We start from the raw sequence: 26,568 nt of genomic DNA on the forward strand, positions 1-26,568 counted from the left end.
TTACAACAAGTTTCATTTGGTTCGCTTTTCAGCTGATCTAGGTCACTTATGGGGTCTGGTCATTTGGGCATGTCTGTCAGGGGTACCCCACCACAGAAACTGTCTGTCAGTGGTCATTCACTATACCTGGAGTGGTACTGATAATTTTACAACAAGTTTCATTTGGTTCGCTTTTCAGCTGATCTAGGTCACTTATGGGGTCTGGTCATTTGGGCATGTCTGTCAGGGGTACCCCACCACAGAAACTGTCTGTCAGTGGTCATTCACTATACCTGGAGTGGTATTGATAATTTTACAAGTTTCATTTGGTTCGCTTTTCAGCTGATCTAGGTCACTTATGGGGTCTGGTCATTTGGGCATCTCTGTCAGGGGTACCCCACCACAGAAACTGTCTGTCAGTGGTCATTCACTATACCTGGAGTGGTATTGATAATTTTACAAGTTTCATTTGGTTCGCTTTTCAGCTGATCTAGGTCACTTATGGGGTCTGGTCATTTGGGCATCTCTGTCAGGGGTACCCCACCACAGAAACTGTCTGTCAGTGGTCATTCACTATACCTGGAGTGGTACTGATAATTTTACAACAAGTTTCATTTGGTTCGCTTTTCAGCTGATCTAGGTCACTTATGGGGTCTGGTCATTTGGGCATCTCAGTCAGGGGTACCCCACCACAGAAACGTCTGTCAGTGGTCATTCACTATACCTGGAGTGGTACTGATAATTTTACAACAAGTTTCATTTGGTTCGCTTTTCAGCTGATCTAGGTCACTTATGGGGTCTGGTCATTTGGGCATCTCTGTCAGGGGTACCCCACCACAGAAACTGTCTGTCAGTGGTCATTCACTATACCTGGAGTGGTACTGATAATTTTACAACAAGTTTCATTTGGTTCGCTTTTCAGCTGATCTAGGTCACTTATGGGGTCTGGTCATTTGGGCATGTCTGTCAGGGGTACCCCACCACAGAAACTGTCTGTCAGTGGTCATTCACTATACCTGGAGTGGTATTGATAATTTTACAAGTTTCATTTGGTTCGCTTTTCAGCTGATCTAGGTCACTTATGGGGTCTGGTCATTTGGGCATGTCTGTCAGGGGTACCCCACCACAGAAACTGTCTGTCAGTGGTCATTCACTATACCTGGAGTGGTACTGATAATTTTACAACAAGTTTCATTTGGTTCGCTTTTCAGCTGATCTAGGTCACTTATGGGGTCTGGTCATTTGGGCATGTCTGTCAGGGGTACCCCACCACAGAAACTGTCTGTCAGTGGTCATTCACTATACCTGGAGTGGTATTGATAATTTTACAAGTTTCATTTGGTTCGCTTTTCAGCTGATCTAGGTCACTTATGGGGTCTGGTCATTTGGGCATGTCTGTCAGGGGTACCCCACCACAGAAACTGTCTGTCAGTGGTCATTCACTATACCTGGAGTGGTACTGATAATTTTACAACAAGTTTCATTTGGTTCGCTTTTCAGCTGATCTAGTTCACTTATGGGGTCTGGTCATTTGGGCATGTCTGTCAGGGGTACCCCACCACAGAAACTGTCTGTCAGTGGTCATTCACTATACCTGGAGTGGTACTGATAATTTTACAACAAGTTTCATTTGGTTCGCTTTTCAGCTGATCTAGGTCACTTATGGGGTCTGGTCATTTGGGCATGTCTGTCAGGGGTACCCCACCACAGAAACTGTCTGTCAGTGGTCATTCACTATACCTGGAGTGGTACTGATAATTTTACAACAAGTTTCATTTGGTTCGCTTTTCAGCTGATCTAGGTCACTTATGGGGTCTGGTCATTTGGGCATCTCTGTCAGGGGTACCCCACCACAGAAACTGTCTGTCAGTGGTCATTCACTATACCTGGAGTGGTACTGATAATTTTACAACAAGTTTCATTTGGTTCGCTTTTCAGCTGATCTAGGTCACTTATGGGGTCTGGTCATTTGGGCATGTCTGTCAGGGGTACCCCACCACAGAAACTGTCTGTCAGTGGTCATTCACTATACCTGGAGTGGTATTGATAATTTTACAAGTTTCATTTGGTTCGCTTTTCAGCTGATCTAGGTCACTTATGGGGTCTGGTCATTTGGGCATGTCTGTCAGGGGTACCCCACCACAGAAACTGTCTGTCAGTGGTCATTCACTATACCTGGAGTGGTACTGATAATTTTACAACAAGTTTCATTTGGTTCGCTTTTCAGCTGATCTAGGTCAATTTTTCCATATCACTTTCATGCCGCTGAGGGGCACACCCACCACCAGATCCCCGGCAGACTTCAGTTTTCATAAACAGTGGTGTACATACAACATCACTATGACTAAGAAAATTGGTTCGCTTTTCAGCTACCCAAACCACTGCGGGCTCCTGCTCTACATCGTTTGATGGTTCGAATGTGAGGGGGTAGAGAAATTACCAACAGCACTCAAAGAAATGCGATGATTAATGAGATATATATATATATATATATATATATATATATATATATATATATATATATATATATTAGAGAGATAAAGAGGTCTTATCTCTTATTCCTATAAGAAATGCAATCGTTTTCGATAATAGTGATCGAAAAGTATAATCACACTGATATATTTTAATTCCCTAATACATTTCTCTATAGAACATCCTTAAATGCTGTGGGAACTGACTATTTCAATTAATATACGTCAGAATGATATAGCCTTCGTTTGCATTATCCTAGCAGCTGCTCTCTCTCTCTCTCTCTCTCTCTCTCTCTCTCTCTCTCTCTCTCTCTCTCTCTCTCTCTCTCTCTCTCTCTCTCTCTCTCTCTCTCTCTCTCTCTACTACCTGTATCCATTAGTTAGATAAGGACACATTTTTTTATGTTATTTGGATGTGCCTAAGGATCACACAAAACCGATAACTACTTTGCAAGCTTGCGTTGGATTTGCATTTCTTTTGGGGGAAAATCCTAAGTTCCAAAGATGATCAGTAACTACCTAAAAACACTAGCATGCCTAAACCACGTGTGATATTGGTTAATTTTTAGGCGGTCTCTGGTCACGTGGTTTCATTTTTGTTTTTTTCAAATCACGGTTTGGTTATGGATGGTTTGTTACTTCACTGTAAACCCCCCGACATATTACCTTTTGTTGAATCGTAACAGCAGTAAGGAACCAATGCCCTATTTTATTTCATGAATGCTCATAGCGATCAGTGGTTCTTAACCTTTTTTCAATGCATGCTCTCTTTTCAAATCAGCATAAAATTCTTGCACCCCTGAAGTGTTGAAATACTAGAGAAAAAACGCGTAAATGCTATGATATAAAGTGGATCTGATGTTTATTAAATGAAAAATTGCTTCTCGGACAAATGCTGTATTACTGTTTTCACAGGAAAAAAAAATAAACCTGCGAATAAAACGAAATATTTTTGTTCTAATTATTCATATTCATATGGTTAGAAATTGACCACACACCTCCTAAGGGAACAGGCACCTATGTATAAGAAACATCGAGCGAAGTCAATCATAACTTTGTTGATACCATTGTCAGGAATTGTGGCTATTAAGTATTGCTGTCCCTCCACCTGCTATTTAGGTTTTATTTTCGGTTTAGCGTGCAAAGATTAAAGCTATTTGTAAGTCATATATGACTCATCCCATTCCGACAATTAACAGTCCAATTATTGAAAATTATATCCCTAATTACGAAAACTTTGTTACTTTGTTACCGGAAGAAATAAGTCAATAATTTTGATCTTACACTTTTCTTGCATGTTGGTTTGGTTTTGAAAGGCCGGCGACCATAAAATTTGTTGGTTACCGATTCTTAGAACAATTAGTGTGAATATCTAAAACCAGCCCAAGCCACATCTTTAGCCTGGACTGTACAGGTATATGTTGCCCAAAACAAATGTTACACGCCAAGTTTTGTAACCGATGTTTTTATTAGTCATCATGGCTACAAATTAGCAATTGTAATAGTTAATTATTCTAGACTGAGAAGACACTATAGGATATCCTAATCTAGTATAGGATTTGCATATATGTCCGAACTTAGTTGAGTTACCAGCAATAGTTTTTTAAACATCGCCATCATTTCAATTGGATGCATTTTATGCCATATTGCATGTAAAAAATAATAAATGAATAACAATTTGATTTATTTCATGGAATCATTGATATTAATTGTTATCAATAAGGGTATTACCATCATCATCACATCATCTTCATCACTTCACAAATGTTGATAAGCAAACCTCGTAAAGCCATACTTTAAGGTCACTCAATTACCACCTCTCCACCATCATCTTTAACCACCACCTGATTATATCCCAACCTCATCCCCACATGTTCCAGGTTTAAAGGTCTGGTAGTTATGATAAGATCCTTCTGGTGGAAGTTAAAAAAAAAAAATACTAAGACGACAATATTTCATACATTTGTTCTCCAGGTGTTTACGATAATTTCATAACTACAAATAACGAAGTAAATATGCTAAAGACTGATCGAACACATAACGAGAGTAATGGATTTCTTGAAGACCTTACCTGGGGAACACCTATAAGGTGTTGGACGTCAGGTCATGAAACATCAAATAAAATCATAATAATACAAAGAGTCAATGCTAAGGAAATATTTCCTTTTGCCTTGGGGAGGGTGAAGCCAACTAGACTCCGACCTATGAGCATTGAGCAATCGTTACCAGGGAAGGGGGTTCGTATGGAAGTGAGCGACTTGCCCAGTTAATTTGATTGATTGATCTATTGATTAGGAGTTTTTTGGTGTCCTAACCACTAAGGTTATTGACACCAAATCAGATAATACGAGTAAACAATGTGTTAATAGTATAACATCTATACCCTACATCCTATATACCATACCATCACTATAATAATACACCACTGAACACTTTCATTGCATGCTATTTCATATATTTTATTTTTACCAATCACTTCTGAAACAATATTAATTATGGTGACTGATGATACAATTTAAATCTCCAACCTTAAATTAATATAATTGATATAGCAAATAATACTATTTTCTCTAAGAGGGCCGGAGCCAAGTAGCCCGTGACAAAAGCTGACCCCAACCACATCGAGCTACGTGGCTCATGATCGAAATCAAAGGAAAACACTGAAATCAACAACTAAACCTTTAAAACTCATTACCTTAAAAATTTGAACAAAAGCCATTTATTGATTATTGGTTACCCCAATAGGTGCTATTTGAAACAGTGTGTGTGTGGAGAGAGAGAGAGAGAGAGAGAGAGAGAGAGAGAGAGAGAGAGAGAGATGTATTTATATGATGAATATCTTCTAGAGTTCTAACACTGAGATGCATTCATTTCTCGTCTTTGAAGTGCTTACATTACTGCTGAAGTTTTGATAGAATCAACAGCTTTCTCATAGTCTATAAATGCCATACATGGTGGCTAGACATACTCTGTTGATGTTTCTATTAACTGGTTAATTACATGGATATGGTCAGTTGTTGAACAAATGCTTCTAAAGCCTGCCTGCTCTCTTGGTTAAGGCTCAGTCTTTCTATTTGTTGTAAATCTTTATGATATCTATAGGGAAACTACATAGAGATAGTAAAAAAAATCTGATTGAGAAATGATTTAGAAAGGGTGACCCCCTCTCTCCTAATTCATTCACAGCATGCATAGAAGTTTTTTAGAATTTAGATTGGGAAAATATAAGAATTAACATAAATTGGAAATACTTTAGCAACTTAAGATTTGCAGATGACATAATTCTATTAGTGAATCATGGGAGGAATTGCAAAAGATAATAGAAGATTTGAATGGAGAAAGCAGAAATGTAGGACTAAAAATAAATGAGTAAAACCAAGATAATGTTCAAAGAAAATGCAGAGACAACCTATAAGGGTTACGGACGAACCTCTAGACTCTAGAGATTGCTAATGAATAAATGTACTTAGGACAGACAACACTTTAACATAAAGGTTATGCTGGTGAAAATTTAATCAAATTTTCACTACCATAACCTTTATATTAAAGTGTAGTTCCTCAAGTCAATGTAGTCATGAAGAAGGGTCTCGAAGTGATCCGAAACACATGTCGATACCAAATAATAAATGGAGAAAAGTAAATGTATTTCTGCTGTTATCCTGAAAACTATCTGCAGGACGATCTGTCCGAGGAGAAGCTGTCTTCGTTTTTGGACGCCTATGAGACGTTGTGTATTCATTATATATGTATTTATGTATATATATATATATATATATATATATATATATATAATGTCTTTTTTCTAAAAAGGAGATTATTTAATCAGATGGTCCAAACAGTATTAACTTAAGCATCAGACACTTGGAGCCTTACTAAAGGCCTTACAACATAAGCTGATAATAACTTAAAAGAGCTATGGAAAGAATGATGATAAAAATAACAATAAGAGACATAAAAAGAACAACATGGATACGAGAGCAAACTAAAGTAGAAGATATTCTAATATGTAAGAAAAAGGAATGGACATGGGCAAGACATATAATGAGAATGTCAAACAATAGATGGACATTAAGAATTGTAGATTGTGTCCCTAGAGATTGTAAAAGAAGAGAAGACGATCTTACAATGTGGCATGTCTGGGGTCTTTTTTCTATAGTGGACCAGTCACGGCTGATGACACACACAAATGTACACACACACACACATATATATATATATATATATATATATATATATATATATATATATATATATATATATATATATATATATATATATATTTAACGTTTAACTGGGCTCCACAAGTCACTGGGAGAGTTGGAAGACCCAGACCTACATGGCTGAGGACTATGACGCGTGAAGTAGATGATGAATGGAAATGTATTGAATTAAAAGCTCAAGATAGGGACGACTAATGAAATCTAACCGAGACCCTCTGCGTCAATAGGGGTAGGAGGAGATGATATAGATATATATATATATATATATATATATATATATATATGTATATATATATATATATATATATACATATATATATATATATATATGTGTGTGTGTGTGTGTGTGTGTGAATATATAAACCATTGGTAGAAACATAACATATACACATAGTAACATCAATCGCCTTCGAAAAAAATCTAGAAAGTAATAATTCCATTGGAAAAATCATGTGAATATTACAAAAATATTGATCATCTAAAACAAATTCCTCAGAAAAGTACTCGTGATATGCGGTTTTCCGAGACGTATTTTCTGTGTTTCGAACGGCTCTGATATCGATTCGTACCGGAAATGGATTGTTTTAAATCTCAAACCTGAAAAAATAAGTCGAAGCCTTCGGTTATTTCAATGCGGTTTGCTGAAAACGTCAATTACCCTTCGCCCGAGTTCGATCGCCGAGTGCGCTGCAGGCGTTACTTAATAATGAAAGTAATAAATTATAGTATTATTCATCTTTCCATCTTCCTATTCAGTCTCTTAACTTTTCCTTCAAATTGCAAATCCGAGCTTTGAACGACTTTAGAACTTTCAGACTCAAATCCACAAATCAAATCATGTAGTTTATTATTATTATTATTATCATTATCATTATTATAATTATTATCCTTGACATTATCATCATCATTATTATTATGATGATGATGATGATGATGATGATGATGGGTTTATTGAAACGAAAGAAGAGTTTTTTCGCGAGTCCTAAACTGCTACGGAAGAAAATCTTCACGGATCTCCGAATGGCTTCAGAAGAATTGGGTATAGACTTAGCAAGGAGTTCTGAAAGACCCTAGAACAGAATCTCTGAACGGCTGGGGAAGAAAACTTTCCCGCATTTCCAAATGCCTTCAGAAGAAACAGCCGTAGACTTAGCATGGGGGTCAGAATGACTCCAGAACAGATTCTTCCTGGAGCTCCCTGAACGGCACCTGAAGAAAATTTTCCGGGATCTTCAAAAGACTTCTGAAGACATAGCCGTAAAATTAGCATAGAGGTCTGAATGATTCCAGAACAGAATCTTCACGGAGCAGTTCTGAATGGCTCCGCCCCGAGATTTAAATGACTTCTGAAGACCTGATCTCCTTTTTTTCAAACTAAGCATGCAACGCAGTGAACATTGTTAATGGCTATTTTTGGAACAGGAAGCCGACTGCGAGAATTGTGTATTACAACTATAGGATCAACAGGAGGCTCTTCGGAACACCTTCATCTACAGCTGGTTTTGGTGGCTGCTGCAGAAGTTGTGGAGCTTTGAAGAACATAATATTCGCGCCTTGAATGATCCTTTGCTTGGGCTTTTGGAGATTATTGGAACTAAGGAAATAAGGACGGAGAAAGAATGGTTCAACTGAACGGTAAGCGACCTGTGGTTCTTCAACAGGATAGTCCCAAAATTCGACATTGAAGAAAGGACATATCCAAATCATATTGGTAAATATATTGTGTTGCTCATCGTTAGCTTTAGCGTGATGACGTATGCAGAGAAAGTTTATAGCATTCCTGTCTTTACCCATCGCCCTGATGGACAAAGACATAGATGCCATCGATTTCTCTGAGGAATCTGACGAAATGAAGACACACGGCACTGAAATCTCTCTTGAAATCTAGAAGGCAACTGACGAAGTAGGAAAGGATACGATGAAATCAGGAAGAAAACTGACGAACTAAGGAAACTGGAAGATGAAATATCAAAGGAAACCAAAATCTAAAGATGATAAAAACTAGAACAGACAGAAGAAAACCGCAACGAAGAGCCTTTAAATGAAGACGTAAAATAGCCTTTAATGCTAGAGGTAAGTCACCTTGAAATAAAGGTAAAAAAGCCCCTAATACGAGAAATAAGGTACCTCAAAATAGAGGTAAAAACACCTTAATGCTAGAAATAAGGTACCTCAAAATAGAGGTTAAAAAACCTTAATGCTAGAAATAAGGCACCTAAAAATAGAGGTAAAAGAGCCTCTAATGCTACAAATAATGGACCTCAAAATCGATGTCAAAATGCCCTAATGCTATAAATAAGGCTCCTAAAATAGAGGTCAAAGAGCCTCTAATGCTAAAAGTAAGGCACCTAAAAAGAGAGGTCACAGAGCCTCTAATGATAGAAGGAATGCACCTCAAAATCGAGGTCAAAAACCCCCTAATGCTATAAATAAGGCACCTAAAAGATAGGTCAAAGAGCCTCTAATACTAGAAGTAATGTACCTTAAATCGAGGTAAAAAAAAAAAAGCCCCTAATGCTATAAATAACGCACTAAAGATAGATGTCAAAGAGCCTCTAATGCTACAAGTCATGCACCTCAAAATCGAGGTCAAAAAGCCCCTAATGCTATAAATAAGGCACCTAAAAAGAGAGGTCAAAGAGCCTCTAATACTAGAAGTAATGTACCTTAAATCGAGGTAAAAAAGCCCTTAATGCTATAAATAAGGCACCTAAAAATAGAGGTCAAAGAGCCTCTAATGCTAGAGGTAATGCACCTCAAAATAGAGGTAAAAAAGCCCCTAATGCTATAAATAAGGTACCTCAAAATAGAGGTTAAAAAACCTTAATGCTAGAAATAAGGCACCTAAAAATAGAGGTAAAAGAGCCTCTAATGCTACAAATAATGGACCTCAAAATCGATGTCAAAATGCCCTAATGCTATAAATAAGGCTCCTAAAATAGAGGTCAAAGAGCCTCTAATGCTAAAAGTAAGGCACCTAAAAAGAGAGGTCACAGAGCCTCTAATGATAGAAGGAATGCACCTCAAAATCGAGGTCAAAAACCCCCTAATGCTATAAATAAGGCACCTAAAAGATAGGTCAAAGAGCCTCTAATACTAGAAGTAATGTACCTTAAATCGAGGTAAAAAAAAAAAGCCCCTAATGCTATAAATAACGCACTAAAGATAGATGTCAAAGAGCCTCTAATGCTAGAAGTAATGCACCTCAAAATCGAGGTAAAAAAGCTCCTAAGGCTATAAATAAGGCACCTAAAAATAGAGTTCAAAGAACCTCTAAAGGTACAAGTAATGCATCTTAAAATCGAGGCCAAAAAGCCCATAATGCTATAAATAAGGCACCTAAAAGTAGAAGTCAAAGAGCCACTAATGCTACAAGTAATGGACCTCAAAATCGAGATAAAAAAGCCCCTAATGCTAAATGTAAGGCTCCTGAAAATAGAGGTTAAAAAGCCCCTAATGCTATAAATAAACCACCAAAAAAGAGAGGTCAAAGAGCCTCTAATGCTAGAAGTAATGCACCTCAAAATCGAGGTAAAAAAGCTCCTAAGGCTATAAATAAGGCACCTAAAAATAGAGTTCAAAGAACCTCTAAAGGTACAAGTAATGCATCTTAAAATCGAGGCCAAAAAGCCCATAATGCTATAAATAAGGCACCTAAAAGTAGAAGTCAAAGAGCCACTAATGCTACAAGTAATGGACCTCAAAATCGAGATAAAAAAGCCCCTAATGCTAAATGTAAGGCTCCTGAAAATAGAGGTTAAAAAGCCCCTAATGCTATAAATAAACCACCAAAAAAGAGAGGTCAAAGAGCCTCTAATGCTAGAAGTAATGCACCTCAAAATCGAGGTAAAAAAGCCCCTAATGCTATATATCAGGCTCCTACAAATAGAGGTCAAAGAGCCTCTAAGGCTTGAGGTAATGCACCTCAAAATCGGTCAAAAAGCATCAAATGCTATAAATAAGGCATCTAAATATAGAGGTCAAAGAGCCTCTAATGCTAGAGGTAATGCACCTCAAAATAGAGGTAAAAAAGCCCCTAATGCTATAAATAAGGAACCTAAAATAGAGGTCAAAGAGCCTCTAGTGCTAAAAGTAATGCTCATCAAAATCGAAGTCAAAAAGCCCCCAATGCTACATATAAAGCTCCTAAAAATAGAGGTAAAAAAGCCCCTAATGCTATAAATAAGGCACCTAAAAATAGAGTTCAAAGAGCCTCTAATGCTAGAAGTAATGCACCTTAAAATCGAGGTAAAAAAAGACACTAACACTAGAGATAAGACACCTTGATATACAGGTAAAAAAAAACTCTAATGCTAGAGATAAAGCACCTAAAATAGAGGTAAAAAAGCACCTAATACTAGAGATAAGGCACCTTGAAATACAGGTAAAAAACTCTAATGCTAGAGATAAGGCACCTGAAAATAGAAGTAAAAAAGCTCCTAATGTTAAAGACAAGGCACTTCAAAATATAGGTCAAAATGCCACTAATGCTGGAGATAAGGCACCTCAAAATAATGTCAAAAAGCCCCTAATGCTACAGGCTAGAGATAAGGCCCCTCAAAATCAGAGGTCAAAAAGCTCCTAATGCTAGAGATAAGGCACCTAAAAATAGAGGTCATCTTCTTCTTCTTTGTCTGCATCTTTTCCCACTTTTATGTGGTGTCAATGTTTCTGGCCAGCGTTCTCCATCTACCTCTGTCCCACACTTCATCAACGGTTAATCCCTTTGATCGAAGGTCATAAAGCCCCTAAAGCTAAAGTTAAGGCACCTCAAAATATAGGTAAAAAAATCCCCTAATGCTCGAGATAAGGCACCTGGCACCTAAAATCAGAAGTCTATAAGCCCCTAATATTCGAGATAAGGCACCTTAAAATAGAGGTCATAAAATCCTTAACGCTAGAGATAAGGCACCTCAAAACAGAAGTAAAAAAGCCCCTAATGCTAGAGATAAGGCGCATAAAAATAGAGGTAAAAAAGCTCCTAATGTTAAAGATAGAGCACCTAAAAATAGACGTAAAAAAGATTAATGATAGAGATAAGGCACCTTAAAATAGAGGTTCAAAAACCCCTAATGCCAGAGGTAAGGCATCTAAAAATAGAGGTCATAAAGCCCCTAAATCTAAAATTAAGACACCTAAAACTAGAGGTAAAAAGCCCCTAATTCTAGAGATAAGGCACCTCGATATAGAGGTCATAAAGCCCCTAAAGGCACCTAGAAGTAAAGATAAAAAGCCCCTAATGCTAGAGATAAGGCACCTAAAAATATAGAGGTCATAAAGCTAAAGTTAAAGCACCTAAAATAGAGGTAAAAAATCCTAATGCTAGAGATAAGGCACCTCAAAATAAAGGTCAAAGAACCTCAAATGCTAGAAGTAAGGCACCTCAAAATAAGAGGTCAAAAAGACCCTGATGCTAGAGGTAAGAAACCTCAAAATGTGGGCCAAAGAGGTGCTACAATTAAATAGAGCATATACTTCAGGTATTTTTTATGAATGAAATGACCCCACTTCATCCAGGTGAGTTGCGAACTAAACAGCCAGCATACCTCCTCCTCACCATGCAGGATCCTGCTACTTCAACACCCGTCAGTGAATCCCAGACCTTTCATATATAGCCATCCATGTCTGGACTCCGATAGATCTGACACAAATAGGGTTGTAACTAGGCAAGTAAAAAAAAAAAAAAAAAAAATATATATTTATATATATATATATATATATATATATATATATATATATATATTATATATATATATGACTAACACTTTTGATTTTGATTAATGTAAATATCAACCACAATGGCATTTAATATCGAATCCTATCTTTGGGAATGAATATCCACAAGAAATTCATTTATGATAACAGCTTCTGACAGGGCATAAATTCGAACCTATGCCTCTTAGCCGCAACCATGCTTGCAGACTGTGACCAACCATGCTATCAAGACAAATACAAGTTTATTACAAGTCTACCGTACATATTCCTGTCGAATTCAGGAATCTATTCTTAGATTTGAAATAAACTCATCTCTACTATGATAGCTGATTAGTGTTTGCAACACGTTTTTATTGATATATATATTCATGATAAATAACCACGTGTTGCAAAATCACTAATCAGCTCTCATAGTGGAGAAGGGTTGCTTTCAAGTCTAAGAACAGATTCCTGAATTCGACAAGAATATGTACGGTAGACTTGTAATAAACTTTATATATATATATATATATATATATATATATATATATATATATATATATATATATATATATATATAGATAGATAGATATAATACATATATGTATATATATATAAATAGATAGATAGATAGATATAATATATATATATATATATATATATATATAGATAGATAGATAGATATAATATATATATATATATATATATATATATATATATATATATATATATATATATAAATAAATTTCTACCTCATACTTGGGGTCGAACGCTAGCCCCTTCTAATGAAAGGCCAGGTCGAAACCAACCATGCCACGAGAGGCCTAAAAGGAAATCGGAACCTGACGCTAACTAGCTGTCCGAGGATTTACCTGGCGAGACATCAGTCTCTTACCAGCGAGTTTTACCCGATTTCCCCGGCCCACCACGTGACACAATTGGTAGTAATTCATTCAAATTACCCTTAATGAGTCAATATGGATAAATATCAACACAACATCGTGTTCAAATAGAAATAAATTTCTACCTCATACTTGGGATCGAACGCTAGCCCCTTCTAATGAAAGGCCAGGTCGAAACCAACCATGCCACGAGAGGCCTAAAAGGAAATCGGAACCTGACGCTAACTAGCTGTCCGAGGATTTACCTGGCGAGACATCAGTCTCTTACCAGCGAGTTTTACCCAATTTCCCCGGCCCACCATGTGACACAATTGGTAGTAATTCATTCAAATTACCCCTAATGAATCAATATGGATAAATATCAACACAACATCGTGTTCAAATAGAAATAAATTTCTACCTCATACTTGGGATCGAACGCTAGCCCCTTCTAATGAAAGGCCAGGTCGAAACCAACCATGCCACGAGAGGCCTAAAAGGAAATCGGAACCTGACGCTAACTAGCTGTCCGAGGATTTACCTGGCGAGACATCAGTTTCTTACCAGCGAGTTTTACCCGATTTCCCCGGCCCACCACGCGACACAATTGGTAGTAATTCATTCAAATTACCCCTAATGAGTCAATATGGATAAATATCAACACAACATCGTGTTCAAATAGAAATGAATTTCTACCTCATACTTGGGATCGAACGCTAGCCCCTTCAAATGAAAGGCCAGGTCGAAACCAACCATGCCACGAGAGGCCTAAAAGGAAATCGGAACCTGACGCTAACTAGCTGTCCGAGGATTCACCTGGCGAGACATCAGTCTCTTAGAAGGGGCTAGCCCACGTGGTGGGCCGGGGAAATCGGGTAAAACCCTTCTAGCACACGTGGTGGGCCGGGGAAATCGGGGAAAACTCGCTGGAAGGGGCTAGTCCACGTGGTAGGCCGGGGAAATCGGGTAAAACCCTTCTAGTCCACGTGGTGGGCTGGGGAAATCGGGTAAAACTCGCTGGTAAGAGACTGATGTCTCGCCAGGTAAATCCTCGGACAGCTAGTTAGCGTCAGGTTCCGATTTCCTTTTAGGCCTCTCGTGGCATGGTTGGTTTCGACCTGGCCTTTCATTAGAAGCGGCTAGCGTTCGATCCCAAGTATGAGGTAGAAATTTATTTCTATTTGAACACGATGTTGTGTTGATATTTATCCATATTGACTCATTAGGGGTAATTTGAATGAATTACTACCAATTGTGTCGCGTGGTGGGCCGGGGAAATCGGGTAAAACTCGCTGGTAAGAGACTGATGTCTCGCCAGGTAAATCCTCGGACAGCTAGTTAGCGTCAGGTTCCGATTTCCTTTTAGGCCTCTCGTGGCATGGTTGGTTTCGACCTGGCCTTTCATTAGAAGGGGCTAGCGTTCGATCCCAAGTATGAGGTAGAAATTCATTTCTATTTGAACACGATGTTGTGTTGATATTTATCCATATTGACTCATTAGGGGTAATTTGAATGAATTACTACCAATTGTGTCACGTGGTGGGCCGGGGAAATCGGGTAAAACTCGCTGGTAAGAGACTGATGTCTCGCCAGTTAAATCCTCGGACAGCTAGTTAGCGTCAGGTTCCGATTTCCTTTTAGGCCTCTCGTGGCATGGTTGGTTTCGACCTGGCCTTTCATTAGAAGGGGCTAGCGTTCGATCCCAAGTATGAGGTAGAAATTTATTTCTATTTGAACACGATGTTGTGTTGATATTTATCCATATTGACTCATTAGGGGTAATTTGAATGAATTACTACCAATTGTGTCACGTGGTGGGCCGGGGAAATCGGGTAAAACTCGCTGGTAAGAGACTGATGTCTCGCCAGGTAAATCCTCGGACAGCTAGTTAGCGTCAGGTTCCGATTTCCTTTTAGGCCTCTCGTGGCATGGTTGGTTTCGACCTGGCCTTTCATTAGAAGGGGCTAGCGTTCGATCCCAAGTATGAGGTAGAAATTTATTTCTATTTGAACACGATGTTGTGTTGATATTTATCCATATTGACTCATTAGGGGTAATTGGAATGAATTACTACCAATTGTGTCGCGTGGTGGGCCGGGGAAATCGGGTAAAACTCGCTGGTAAGAGACTGATGTCTCGCCAGGTAAATCCTCGGACAGCTAGTTAGCGTCAGGTTCCGATTTCCTTTTAGGCCTCTCGTGGCATGGTTGGTTTCGACCTGGCCTTTCATTAGAAGGGGCTAGCGTTCGATCCCAAGTATGAGGTAGAAATTTATTTCTATTTGAACACGATGTTGTGTTGATATTTATCCATATATATATATATATATATATATATATATATATATATATATATATATATATATATATATATATATATATATATATATATACGCACATGAAAGAGATAGGGAGGTCTTATCTCTTATTCTTTTAAGAAATGCAATCATTTTCGAGAATAGTTATCGAAAAATATAATCACACCGATATATTTGAATTCCTTATTACATTTTTATATGGAACATCCTTAAATATTGTGGGAACTGACTATTCTAATTAATATACGTAGGAATGATAAATCCTTCGTTTGCGTTATTCTAGCAGCTGCTCTCTCTCTCTCTCTCTCTCTCTCTCTCTCTCTCTCTCTCTCTCTCTCTCTCTCTCTCTCTCTCTCTATATATATATATATATATATATATATATACTACCTGTATCTAATATTTCATATTATTTGGATGTTCCCAAGGATCACACAAGACCGCTAACTACTTGTATTTCTTTCGGGTGAAGATCTCATGTTCCAAAGATGTTCAATGACCACTTAAAAACAATGTTAAAACGATATATACCCGTTTTCATTGTGAGTTGGAATCATTGATATTAAATGTTATCAATAGGGGTATTACCATCATCATCATCACTTCATAAATGTTAATAAGCAAACCTCGTCAAGCCATACATTAAGATCACCCAATTGCCACCTCTCCACCATTATCTTTAACCGCCCCCCCCCTGGTTATATCCTTCTACCCCCATCCCCAATGTTTGAGGTTTAAAGCTCTTACAGTTATGATGAGTTCCTTCTGGTGGAAGTTTTTTAGTAAATGAAAAACAAAATACTAAGATGACAGTATTTCATACAGATTGCTTTCCAGGTGTTTAAAATTATATCAAAACTATAAATAACGAAGTGAATATGCGAAAGACTGATTGAACAAATATCGAGAGTAATGGCTTTCTTGAAGATCTTACCGGGGGAACACTTTTCAGGTGTTGGACATCAGGACATGAAACGACAAATAAAATCGTAATAATACGAATGCTCAATGCTAAGGAAATATTTCCTTTTGCCTTGGGAAGGGTGAAGCCAGCTAGACTTGGACCTTTGAGCATTGAGCAACCGTCACCAGGGAAGGGGGTTCGCTTGGAAGTGAGCGACTTGCCCAGATAATTTGATAGATTGATTAATTGATTAGGAGTTTTTTGTCACCCTGACATCTAAGGTTATTGACGGTGAACCAGATAATTTAAGTAAACAATGTGTTGATAGTTTAATCTTTTATACCCTACATCCTATATACCACATCATCACTATAATAATGCACCAATGAACTTTCATTGCAGGTCATTTCACATATTTTATTTTCACCAATCACTTCTGAAACAATATAGATTATGTTAACTGATGATGCATTTTAAATCTCAAACCTTAAACTAATAAAATTGATAGAGCAAATAATACCATTTTCTCTAAAAGGGCCGGAGCAGAGTAGCCCGTGACAAAAGCTGACCCCAACCACACCGAGCTACGTGGCTCATGATCGAAATCAAAGGAAAACACTGAAATCAACAACAAAACCTTTAAACCTCATTACCTTCGAAATTTTGAACAAAGGCCACTTATTAATGATTGGTGACCCAATAGGTGCTATTTGAAACGATACATTATTAGCCCCTACATTTAATACTTAGGCTACAGTGTGTATGTATGTGGAGAGAGAGAGAGAGAGAGAGAGAGAGAGAGAGAGAGAGAGAGAGAGAGAGAGAGAGAGAGAGTGGGGGAGGAAACTGCTTAAGAAAATGCAAATGAAGGATATTTCCATGTTATGAATATTAATATGAATAGTCAGTTCCAATATTATTCAAGAAAATTCTATATAGGAATACGATAGGAAAATTCACATAAAAAGTTATGATAAAATCTTTTGATGAATTAGTTTCGAAATAATATAGTATTTCTTTGAGTGATATCGGTAATTTCCCTCTTCCTCACATTCGAACCATCCTAACGATGTCTCGGTTGTTTAACGTCGGCCACCTTTCAGGGCAAGAGGGGCATGATCTCTTCAAGTCAGGTCTGGCCAGGCGACACCGGTTTTGTTACTGGGTGTACTACCCAAGAAGAGCTGCTTACCATAGCTAAAGAGTCTCTTCTACCCTTTCCATGAGGAAATAAGCTATTGGACAATTAGTGCAGTAGTTAACCTCTTAAGAGAAGAAGAATTGTTTGGTAATTTCAGTGTTGTCAAAAATATGAGGAAAGAGGAGAATGCGTAAAGAATAGGTCAAACTATTCTGTGTATGTATCGGCAAAGATGAAATGAGCCATAACCAGAGAGAGGGCTCCCATGTAGTATTGTCCAGCCAGTCAAAAGACCCAATAATTCTCTAGCGGTAGTATCTCAACGGGTGGTTGGTGCTTTGGGAAACCTACTATCTATAATGTCCATCTATTATCTGTCATTCTCATTATATGTCCTGCCCATGTCCATTTCTTTTTCTTACATGTTCTTAGAATATCCTCTACTTTAGTTTACTCTTGTTTCCATGTTGCTCTCTTTCTATCTTTCAGTGTTATTCCCATCATTATTCTACCCATAGTCCTTTGATTTGTAATCAGTTTATGTTCTAAGGCTTCAGTAAGGCTTCAAGTTTCTGATGCATAAGTCGATATATATATATATATATATATATATATATATATATATATATATATATATATATGTATATATATATACCCTGTATATATTATACAATGTGTATGCGTGTATATGTATGAGTGTGTGCAGCTTCCCTTGTATCCTAAAAACTAAGATGATATAAGTTTGTAAGAAAGATACTGTCTTTAATTTTTAGACGCCACTAAGATATCTATACATTATATATATATATATATATATATATATATATATATATATATATATATATATACACGTGCATATATATATATATATATATATATATATATATATATATATACGTGCATATATATATATATATATATATATATATATATATATATATCATCTCCACCATCCTATCTATCTTGAGCTTTAAAATCAATAATTCTCCATTCATCATCTCCTACTTCACGCGTCATAGTCCTAAGCCATGCAGGCCTGGGACTTCAAACTCTTCTCGTACCTAGTGGAGCCCAATTGAAAGTTTGGTGAACTAATCTCTCTTATGGAATGCGAAGAGAATGCCGAAACCATCTCCACACCATGATCTCATGCACATATGGCCCTAGAGTAATCTCTCTTATAGTTTCATTTATAATCCTGTCTTGAAATTTAACTCGCAATATTCTTCTGAAGTCTTAGTTCTCAAATCTACAAAATCTGTTGTAAATTGTTTCATTGTTACACCGCGACTCACGTCCCTACAGTAACACCGATCTCACTAAATTGATATATAGGCTGATTTTCTGATTTTTATATGTAGTTTCAGGCGATTTGATTTCCAAATTTTACTTAATCTAGCCATTGTCTGGTTTGATTTTTTCAAGCTTTCATTAAATTCAAATTCTAAAGATCCCGTATCAAAGATCATAGTTCCTAAATATTTAAATGATTCCACTGCATTAATACTTTCTCCTTCCAATGATATTTCATCTTCCATTGCATATTCCGTTCTCATCATCTCTGCCTTTCTCCTAGTTATCTTGAACACTACTTCATATGATTTTTCATGCATTTTGGTACGCAAGCTTCTCAAGTCGTGTGGTGTTCTGCTAATAAGAGCACCATCAGCATACACTTGGTCAGTTAATTTTCTGTTACCAATCCAGTGTAATCCTTCTCCACCATCCCCAACTGTTCTATTCATTACAAAATCTATGAGGTAGATAAACAACATAGGTGATAACACATTCCCTTTGAGTACTCCACTTTTCACTGGAAATTCGTTTGATAGGACTCCACGAACATCAACTTTGCACTTGCCATGCTCATGAACAGACTTAGTAAAATTTACATATTTAAGAGGAATTCCATAATAACGGAGGACTTTTCACAAAACTGGTCGGTGCACACTATCAAAGGCTTTTTTATAGTACAGAAATGCCATCAAAAGTGGATTTCTATATTCTACATATTGCAGTTAGAATGTCTCAAAATGAAAATTTGGTCAGTGCAACTTTTACATTTTCTAAATCCTGCCTTTTCCTCTCAGCTATTCATCAATCTTTCTCTCTAGTCTTTTTAGAATGACCAAAATATATATTTTCATGACAACTAAACGTAAGTGTGATGCCTCTGTAATTATTGCAATCGGTCAGATCTCCTTTTCTTGCCATCTTTAATCACAGGGTTCTAAAATTTCTAAATTACCACAACCAGGACTTTGGTTATCCAACAGCCCCATATCCTTATATGGGAAAGCTAAAGCTGGAATATCCAAATCATAGATGACAGAGCCTCGAGAGGCCCTTTGAAACCTCTTGCCCTTTGGTGTAGACAAATTCCCTGGGATGTTATTCAGAAGCAAATTATTCCCGGTAGTACCAAGATCAATCAAAGTACTTATGCAGTCAGACCGTGAATGAGATTGTGATTGATAAACAATTAGTTGTAAGACCGGTAAAGAATTATCATTAACGTCAGCATGTGATATTATGGTATGAGGCTCAGTCGTGCCAAACAAGAATTCACTGAGTTTCAAATTGACAAGATGAATATTTACTGTGCAGTGAGATACACGACTAGTAGATTTATCAATAGAAACAAGAGTAATTCAAAATATTTCATTAGCCCCAAGAACTACATATCTTGTTTTCTAACACTGAAGAAACAGGTATGAATCTTGTTTACCACCTCTTTTTTAAAAATGAATGTCAACGCCAACCTCTCCAGTTGGTAGAATGATTACCTTTAATAAGTAAGCTATATCTATCAGCAGTACAATTAACCACCCAGTGTTCACTGAAACAAAGTACTATTCAGTCTTTAGAGCTACAGTCTGACACATGGCCATTAGTTGGACGATGTTTGTAAGGTTTAATCTCAAAACAAGTAAGATCAATATCAATAAATTCAGACAAGGAATGAGATAAAAAATGACTTTAATAGGATACTGCTCACTTGAATTTTCTTATCTTACATATACATAACATATCTATAATATTCCCTTCTACAAATTTATATATACCTCTTTGGAAGCTGAAAGAATGATTAGAATGTACAGAGCTTATCCTTCCATCTTTAGAAGTCTAAATTTGAAGCTTATTAACTTTAATATTTGCTGCAATTAAGCTCTTCCACACAACTTCAGCATGGAAAAAATCTTCACTGTTGAAGCTATGTGACCTAGTCAAGCCATTCTCTCATTAAGTGGAGTTTGGTTCTCTGGAAAAACCTGGTTTGTGGTAGTAAGGATATCTTGGAATTACTAGGTCGCCTTTCCAAATTACATTTCTTATTACTCAATTAGCTATAATCACACAATAGAATGATTTCTGATCTCTGGTTATTCGTAGCTACTTTGTTGTAATCTAAGATATCTTTTTCAGTGCAGGATCTTGTTATTTGCATTAGTATTCCCTCTGTGAGTGCAGGCTGGGAAGAATAATTATCCTCCCTTCAAAGGCTTAAAGTTTTCAATCCTAAGTCGTTATATATCATTATTAATGACGTTATTTATGCATTTGACAGTGATGTAGGCTTATTTATTATTATTATTATTATTATTATTATTATTATTATTATTATTATTATTATTATTATTATTATTATTATTATTATTATTATTATCATTATTAGCTAAGCCAGAACTCTTGTTGGAAAAGCAAGATGCTAGAAGCCCAAGTGCTCCAAAATAGAAAAATATGATGTAATTCAACCAGATCACCTAGTTGAATTAAAGACGCCCATTGGGTTCATAGAACAGATTGTGCTTGAACTTGAAACGAAAACGAAAGGAAGAAAAGTTTGAAGATATTAGACAAAGCCAAGGGGGATTAGAACTAAGAAAAGGCTAGAAAAGTAAGACAACGCAATTCAGTCACTGCAAATAAATCTTTAGTGACCTAATAGTCCAATGTGGCAAGAGGACATACTATACAAGGTAATCCAAATTTTGGAGATTCAGTGTGAAATTCGCGAGAATAAGCTTATTGAAAGTGATACTCTATTTGTGAAACTGAAATTTTTGTGCTTTTCTCACTACTTTTTTTATTCACCTACAATGAGCTTAAGCCATTTGGGCCTTATCATTTCCTCAATTTATTACAGTTATCTCTCTCTCTCTCTCTCTCTCTCTCTCTCTCTCTCTCTCTCTCTCTCTCTCTCTCTCTCTCTCTCTCATATATATATATATATATATATATATATATATATATATATATATATATATATATATATATATATATAACTCGAGAATCCTCGGTATACATCATTCTATGCTTTCCTTTCACTCTTAATCTCATTGCGATTTTATATCACGCTTTACTTCATTTCTCTCTTTTATTACTTATTCTCTATCTCTTTCCCTATTCCTTTCTCACTCACTCTCTGATAATTGGGAAACTTCCAAACAATTGCACAGACTGCCGGATGCCGTAATTGCTTTTAATGCTGGTTGTTACGAGACAATCCAGGCTATATTCCAATTATACTGTTTCGATATTGATTGCATCCTTATAACTTGTGGTGGAAATTATTCTTGAAACTATCGTGTCACTGTTATTTTTGTTTAAAAATTTCCTTCAACTGTGATTGAAATTTGCCAGTTGAGAACATACATACATACTCACACACAAAACTATACACACACACACACACACACACACACACACACATATATATATATATATATATATATATATATATATATATATATATATATACATATATCATCTCCTACGCCTATTGACGCAAAAAGCCTCGGTTAGATTTCGCCAGTCGTCTCTATATTGAGCTTTTAATTCACTACTTCTCCATTCATCATTTCCTACTTCGCGCTTCACAGTCCTCAGCCATGTAGGCCTGGGTCTTCCAACTCTTATAATATATATATATATATATATATATATATATATATATACATATAAAGTTCACGACAAATTAGGAGTAACTGCTAATTTGATATGATCTGCTAAAAAACTCTTACCAAAATCAATGATTATTAAATACAGTAACTCTAAACCACTAAATCTTGAAGAGGATTTCTGAAAAGGAATGAGTTAATTTTTTCGAACATACGTTCATATTTGTAACCTACAAATCCTGAGGTTACTACTATTTCAGAAAATACAATCCATCCTCCTAAGAAGTTTATAAAGTCTTAAACCTACTATACAAGTTATGATCCAGGTGACCTCATTGTTTTCCAATTACAATCGTTTATCCTAAATTGAAATTCGAAAGTTCTAACAAATCTACAACTGATCCGAGAGGCTTAATCTCACCATCCAGGGAGATATGTATTAGCATTTATCTGAAGAGCAGATACAAAATATTGAATTTCGTCGGACTTTACATAAAACAATGAATAAACCGAAAATCAAATTATCGATGTTAAAAAACAAAATTAATGACGTTTCTTCGTCTTCGCTAAATTCACATGGTAGGGCATTGGTCGAGTTTTTCCTAATCCTTATAACACAGTTAGATAAGCATATAACCAAGAAACGGACGCGCATTAATCTTAAAAAATTGTTCATGTAGATAAAAGCTGGCACAAAAAATATTTTACCGTGTATGGTAGGGCTCAAGGACATTGTCAAATCTTTTGCCTCTGTCACTCATAAGTAACTTTTAAACATATGATTTCCAATTGTCCTTATGATTGCCACTTAATTTACTTTTCTTCAATTTCAGTTAATTTCCGATTTACAGAAATAATTTCCACCGATTAAAATGATACAATTATAAGGTCTCTTAAATTGAATATGACCACAGTTTTAACCTTTGAAAGAATTACAAATCTATACAATCTTAGAACATGTTGATGTTTGCACCACCTGGATATCATATAACATCCCGAATTTAATTCTTAGTTCCCTCCTCTGATCTCTTATGGAACCTAACATCTTTCCACAACCAATTGATGATTTTGAAGATTCTAATCTAATATTTTCCCAATTATTATATCATTCCTTTCGTTTCACTGATTCTTCTAAATGCACGGTATATGTTCCCTCCCAGAAATTTTTTCCACACTTTCATAAATAATAATAACAATAATAATAATAATAATAATTATTCTTATTATTATCATTATTATTATTATTTGCTAAGCTACAACCCTAGTTGGAAATGCAGGATGCTCTAAGCCCAAGGGCTGCAAAAGGAAAATAGCCCAGTGAGAAAAGGAAACAAGGAAATAAATAAACTACAGTAACAACATTAAAATAAATCTTTCTCATATAAATGAAAAAAAAAACTTCTAAAAAACAAGAGGAAGAGAGATAAGATAGAACAGTGTGCCCGAGTGTTCCCTCAAGCAAGAGAACTCTACTCCAAGACAGTGGAAGAACATGGTACAAAGGCTATGGCACTACCCAAGACTACAGAACAATGGAGTGTCCTTCTCCTGGAAGAGGGCCTCACCATTGCTAAAAGCCTCTCTTCTAACCTTAGCAAGAGGAAAGTAGCCACTGAACAACTACAGAGCAGTAGTTAACCCCTTGAGTGAAGACGAACTGTTTGGTAATCTCAATGTTGTCAGATGTATGATGACAAGAGGAGAATGTGGAGAGAATAGGCCAGACTAATCTGTGTGTGTAGGCAAATGAAAAATGAGCCGTATCCGGAGAGAGGGATCCAATGTAGTACTCTGACCAGTCAAGGTACCCAATAACTCTCTAGCGATATCATCTCAAAGGGTGGCTGGTGCCCTGACAAACCTACTACCTCCAGCAGCATCACTAATAATTGGTATAGAATGACCACTCTTTGATGCAAAATTACTATATAAACACAATTTTAAGTTTTTACTCAAGAAGTTTGGAGCATACTGTCGTGAAAAAAAAAAAAAACCCGTACAGCAAACCCATCAACGTCAGCAGCTGAAGAGAAATATAATTTTAGAAAATATAGAGAGTAATCTAATCATGGTAATGACACTAATATTGGCTTTTAAGATATTCAGGAAAAAATAGGATCAAATCAGAAATTATTTCCTTAAATCAAACGAGATTCGTAATAAATCTACGTTCCAACTATTGACTGATAGAGTTTCCAACGCCCATTCCGCGTGATATTTATTTATTGGAGAGAGAGAGAGAGAGAGAGAGAGAGAGAGAGAGAGAGAGAGAGAGAGAGAGAGAGAGAGAGAGAGAGAGAGAGAGAGAGAGCGCTACTTGGAATTTTGGAAATTCAGATTATTGCTATTTTTGGATAGGAGAACATGTATATTTTATGTTCCAAATAGTTTTTTAATGAAACCAATTTGTTTTATTGCTAAAACGTCCACTTTATTATATTTGGGCAAGCTCAACCGGTCCCTTACGCAATCTTTTTCTGACCATGGTACCTGTTTATTTACATTTCTTCAAGAATTTGCGGGGTCGAGTTAATTTGACACGAGTATGCTATACAGTGGGTCAGAAATCGTCTCAGCGGCCACGACAGATTGGTTTTATTATAGTATTCAATATACTGTAACACCACCCTTTTCTAGATTCCCCCAGGAAGAGAATATAATCAGTTATTTCTTCTATCGATGGTATCGTAAGTCTTTGTCTGCTTGATAATATATTAACGAGCCGTATATTTCAAGGATTAGTACTTGAAAATAAAGACGTACTTGATACTTTCATGGCGAAGCATGCAACTTCATTGGAAAAAAAAAAAAAAAAAAAAAGAGAGAGAGAAAAAAAGTGGTCTTTAGTGCAAAAAGAATGAAATTATTCAGATCTTAATTCACAAAGGAGAAAAGCATTAATAGGCACACGACAATAGCTCCGTCAGAAGTACTACATAACTTTTTATTGGTTTGCCTCGTAGTGGGCACATGATTATTTGGTGTACTGCATTGTTTTTTTTTTTCTCTCTCCTCTTTCATTAGTGTGAAATAACCACACATTAGTTCGATACCAAAAGCTACTGATATCAAGTAATGTAATATCTGGTGTTCCTCAGGGTAGAGTTCTCTTGCTGGAGGGTACACTCGGGCACACTATTATATTTAATTTCTCTTCCTTTTGTTGTGGTAAAGTTTTTATAGTTCATATAAGAAATATTTATTTTAATGTTTTACTACTCTTAAAATATTTTATTTTTCCTTGGATCCTTTCCTCACAGGGCTATTATCCCTGTTGGTGACCCTGGGCTTATAGCATCCCGCTTTTCCAACTAGGGTTGTAGCTTAGCAAATAATAAATAATAAATAATAAAAATAAATAATAAATAATGAATAATAAAAATAAATAATAAATAATAAATAATGAATAATAGAAATAATTAATAAATAATAATAGTGTTCTCGGTCCACTATTTTCCATATTCTATCCGCATCTGTGGTTTGGCCTGGAAAACAAGCTCGTTGCATAAGCCTTTACATAAAAATTACGAAGAAAAAAATATGTATCACCATTTTCATTACCCAAAGTTTTGTAATGGAAAAGACTCTAGAACATAATGAAATGTCATGAAGTTTACGTTACATGAAATTTGAGATAAATATTTTTGTCCTCTTAATATCACTCGGTTGATATTTGCTGCATAAAAACAATAGAAGGAAGAAAGGAGCAAGGTAAAATAATGCTACTACTAGCTCATTACCCCTCAATAATAGCAGCTATTTGTCGGCCCAACAAACAACTACTATTAACGAAATTTCCTTTGATCAACTATTTATGGGAGTTTGCACTTTCAATCTTGAAAAGTGTAATTAAGTTTTCTTTCACAGCAAATGTAAACGGAAAAGACATTCCATTCACATCAAGTAAAAGACAAAGCTTATTCCTATTTCGTGGAACGATTTAATTATATCAAGAAAGTGTGACTCCGTTTCCATCTACTTTTCAACTTTTCACTTACTAACCAAATTCAAGCCTTTTTAATTCCCATTAACGTAAAAACAAAGTAAAATTCAATAATTA

Source organism: Palaemon carinicauda, chromosome 8, assembly GCF_036898095.1.
Source record: "Palaemon carinicauda isolate YSFRI2023 chromosome 8, ASM3689809v2, whole genome shotgun sequence".
NCBI lineage: Eukaryota > Metazoa > Arthropoda > Malacostraca > Decapoda > Palaemonidae > Palaemon > Palaemon carinicauda.